Below are 4,579 nucleotides of genomic sequence, written 5' to 3'. Positions count from 1 at the left end.
ATTTTAAAAACGGTTTATATATATTGTTTTATATATTTTATTCTAATGTTTCAATGTGTTCTCATTCTGACAGTGCAATAAAAATATGGTACTTATCTCCAATATCAGTATAAGAAAGTTTGCATATTCTGTTTTCTCTAGGAATGTTATGCCATCTGCCAGTTTCGATTGGTAATCTTAAATTTGACGTACGCCCGATTTAGTTCTTAAGCATCTATTTTGGTACGATAATCTCGACGAATAGGTTTCGAAATAAAATTCTGTTTTTAAATAATGTATAAAATTGACCCCTAGAAGAGTTTGTAATATCCGAGAATCACTGTTGTATAAATTGATTGCAGAGGTTTTGTTTCAATTCTTGTTTATACAATTTGAAATCATTATTTTGATTGGTATAGATGTACCCCACTCCCGTGTTATCGAAATACTTTTATGAATTTCAACCATTTAAATTGATTTCTTTCACCACTGTTTAAAGGAAAACATTAATTTACATAAAAATACTTCTAAGTTTATTTTCGCCTTTAACCAGTTTACTCCAAAATAACACCATTCGTAACATTACTTGTATTTCTAAAGGGAACCTTCCTATCTCTCCATATACCATTTGAAAAAACCCATGAAATAGTCTCTATATATTTCACTAAATCCCTGTTGACTTTGTGGAGGTCAAAGTTCGTTAATAAACGACAAACAATTGCGTGACGTCATCTATCTGTCATTGTAATTATAGTTAGGCGGCGTATCGCTTAGTGGATACAGCGCTCGTCTGAGATATGATGGGTCGTTCGATGTGGCTGGACACGGGCTACCCCCAAACCCAGGCAATGTCCCACGACATTGCAATTGAAGGTACGGGATGTAAATAGTGCTGTTGTTCAATTAATATTAATATTAATATTGAGAGACAGAGACAGAGAGAGAGACACACACACACACAGAGAGAGAGAGAGAGAGAGAGAGAGAGAGAGAGAGAGAGATGAGAGAGAGAGAGAGGAGAGAGAGAGAGAGAGAGAGAGAGAGAGGAGAGAGAGAGAGAGAGAGAGAGAGAGAGAGGCGACACATGTTTTATCTCACAATTAGTTACGAAATGACGGTCATCCATTAGACGATAATTAATGAATCTATGTGCCCTAGTGGTGTCGTTAAACCAAACACATTTTTACTTTGAACTTTTGTTTTTACATACGAGTGTATACATCAGTGTGATAGAACAGGGTAGCTTAGTAAACGGTTCTTGTAGTGAGTGTTTATTGTTTTAATATATTTTATTTAATGGATGTACATTGTTCAATAGTAAATAAAAAAATTAATAATAATAATAATAGTAATTTAAAAAAGTAAAATATTAAGAAGAAGAAATAATAATACTAAAAGTCATAAAAAAAACCGGTTCCACAATAACCTGTGATGCCACATTTTTTAGTAAATTGGTATGTATTCTACAATCGTGGAATATTGATGCCTAAGAAAGCATAATTTACTAACTACATTTAACATCCTACCATAATATGTTTGTGTGCGCGTGTTCCTGACAGCGTGCGTGTGTGTGTGTGTGGGCCGGGCGCAGAGCCATTATTACTGTATCATTAGTAGGTACATGAACTCCAAATATCGTTACAGCCAAACAGTTAAAGTTTGTTTTGTTCAACGACACCACTAGAGCACATTGATTTATTAATCATCGGCTATTGGATCTCAAAACATTTGGTAATTATGACACATAGTCTTAGAAAGCGATCTACATTTTTTTTTCTGTTATTAATAATGTACCTGTTATATGCACCGACCCACAGACAGGATAGCACATACCCACGGCTTTTGATATACCAGTCGTGACGCACTGGCTGGTAAGAGAGATAGCCCAATGGGCCCACCGAAGGGGATCGATCCTAGACCGACGGCTCATCAAACGAGCGGTCTACAACTGGGCTACGTCCCACGCTCCTCAGCCAAATGAGTGTTACATTGGCTAGAAACGAAATGTAAATATAAAAATAATACCTCCTTGTCCATTACTAAGCTTAATAATTTATTTCAATATTCCAATAATTATATGGCAAAAACCCAGCGGACTCATTTCATTTCTACTTATTTTCGTGCTTACGTCCAATTAAGGTTCAAGCACGCCGTCCTGGGCAAACACCTCAGCTATCTGGGCTGTCTGTCCAGGACAGTGAGTTACTTGTTAATTGTTAGTGGTTAGTCAGAGATAAGTGGGTGTAGTGGTGTTACACCTACCAATTGAGTCATTAAACCTCACTTCGGGTGCGAGCTGGTACCGTACTCCGAGCCCTGTATCTGTCAACCTTATGCCCAGTGGCTTAACCACGACAACACCGAGGCCGGTCTTGTGGACTCTTTTTCTCTACGCGATACACAAGGGAGATCACTGTGTGGATTAAAAAAAAAACTTCACTAAAATTGCATGTAAACAACACCGGCGATAAGTCATTCGATCTGTCTTTCCAACAAATAAAACAAAACAAAAGCTACGGCCATATATCGACTTCCGGAAAATTACGTATGTATACCCCTATTTTTCAACAGTTGTTGTCTACGGCCATACCACGTTGAAAGCACCGGTTCTCGTCCGATCACCGAAGTTAAGCAACGTCGGGCCCGGTTAGTACTTGGATGGGTGACCGCCTGGGAACACCGGGTGCTGTAGACACTTTTTTTTTTTTTTTTTTTAATTATAATTATTTTTATTATTATTATTATTATTATTATTTGTCTTTTAATGATTTTATTATTGTTATTATGGATGGGGTGGTTTTTTAAGTACACTCCGAGTAAGAATGAAGTGAGCACACACTTATTTACAGAATACATTTCCCTGCAATCACTGTCACTGGTGATAGTGTTAGTGTGTTTGTTGTTGGAAAAAAAAATCATCTGGGCAATGTTTTGAAAGAAATTTTATTTCATCTAGTATCACAGTGTCCAGATTCCTTGTGCTTGAAACATGTATCGGGTACCTGTAAAGAAAAACAAAATACTCAATTTTGTGCGCAACTAGGGTAGTCATAGACGCTACTCGTTAACTGTGAAATTAGCAGCTTAACTCCCATTGTTTTCTTATTTAATTTAAGGATGAGGGGTGGTAGTATTTATATGCGTGGTGTATATGTTGGTGGTGTTGTTTTTTTGTTTGTGGTTGTTGGGTTTTTTAAAATTATTTTTCAAGATTTATTAAAAAAAAAATACTCAGATACATTATAATGTGTAACAAGAGGACATTTTCAAATACATAATTAACACACATGACAAGAACAGGCGTCAACATAGAAGTATCTACAATTAACATAGAACACAAGATATGCAAACAAAATGGCTAAAAGGTGCGGCGAAACGTCAGTTCACTAGACTAGATAATGTTTTAATAAATATAGCTAGTTTTTTTCTAATAATGGTGCATTACATGACAGCATACCTTTCATTTTAAAAACGTTTTATATATATTGTTTTATATATTTTATTCTAATGTTTTCAATGTTTTCATTCTTACAGTTGAATAAATACTGGTACTTATCTCCAATATCAGTATTAGAAAGTTTGCATATTCTGTTTTCTCTAGGAATGTTATGCCATCTGCCAGTTTCGATTGGTAATCTTAAATTTGACGTACGCAATTTAGTTATTAAGCATCTATTTTGGTACGATAATCTCGACGAATAGGTTTCGAAATAAAATTCTGTTTTAAATAATGTATAAAATTGACCCTAGAAGAGTTTGTAATATCCGAGAATCACTGTTGTATAAATTGATTGCAGAGGTTTTGTTTCAATTCTTGTTTATACAATTTGAAATCATTATTTTGATTGGTATAGATGTACCCCACTCCCGTGTTATCGAAATACTTTTTATGAATTTCAACCATTTAAATTGATTTCTTTCACCACTGTTTAAAGGAAAACATTAATTTACATAAAATACTTCTAAGTTTATTTTCGCCTTTAACCAGTTTACTCCAAAATAACACCATTCGTAACATTACTTGTATTTCTAAAGGGAACCTTCCTATCTCTCCATATACCATTTGAAAAAAACCCATGAAATAGTCTCTATATATTTCACTAAATCCCTGTTGACTTTGTGGAGGTCAAAGTTCGTTAATAAACGACAAACAATTGCGTGACGTCATCTATCTGTCATTGTAATTATAGTTAGGCGGCGTATCGCTTAGTGGATACAGCGCTCGTCTGAGATATGATGGGTCGTTCGATGTGGCTGGACACGGGCTACCCCCAAACCCAGGCAATGTCCCACGACATTGCAATTGAAGGTACGGGATGTAAATAGTGCTGTTGTTCAATTAATATTAATATTAATATTGAGAGACAGAGACAGAGACAGAGAGACACACACACACACAGAGAGAGAGAGAGAGAGAGAGAGAGAGAGAGAGAGAGAGAGAGAGAGAGAGAGAGAGAGAGAGAGAGAGAGAGAGAGAGAGAGAGAGAGAGAGAGAGAGAGAGAGAGAGGCGACATGTTTTATCTCACAATTAGTTACGAAATGACGGTCATCCATTAGACGATAATTAATGAATCTATGTGCCCTAGTGGTGTCGTTAAA

The 4,579-nt window shown here is 35.8% G+C and overlaps 1 non-coding gene across 1 annotated transcript; it reads left to right on the top strand.

Moving 5' to 3' along the window:
- The first annotated feature begins 2,555 nt into the window (after nucleotides 1–2,555).
- Nucleotides 2,556–2,674, top strand: LOC121366818. Its single transcript, XR_005957229.1, has one exon. It is a non-coding gene; the product is annotated as a 5S ribosomal RNA (ribosomal RNA).
- Nucleotides 2,675–4,579: the final 1,905 nt, after the last annotated feature.

This window comes from Gigantopelta aegis, unplaced genomic scaffold, assembly GCF_016097555.1.
Source record: "Gigantopelta aegis isolate Gae_Host unplaced genomic scaffold, Gae_host_genome ctg7248_pilon_pilon, whole genome shotgun sequence".
NCBI lineage: Eukaryota > Metazoa > Mollusca > Gastropoda > Neomphalida > Peltospiridae > Gigantopelta > Gigantopelta aegis.
Note: the sequence above shows the minus strand (reverse complement) of the source record. Positions and strands in the feature narration are given on the sequence as shown.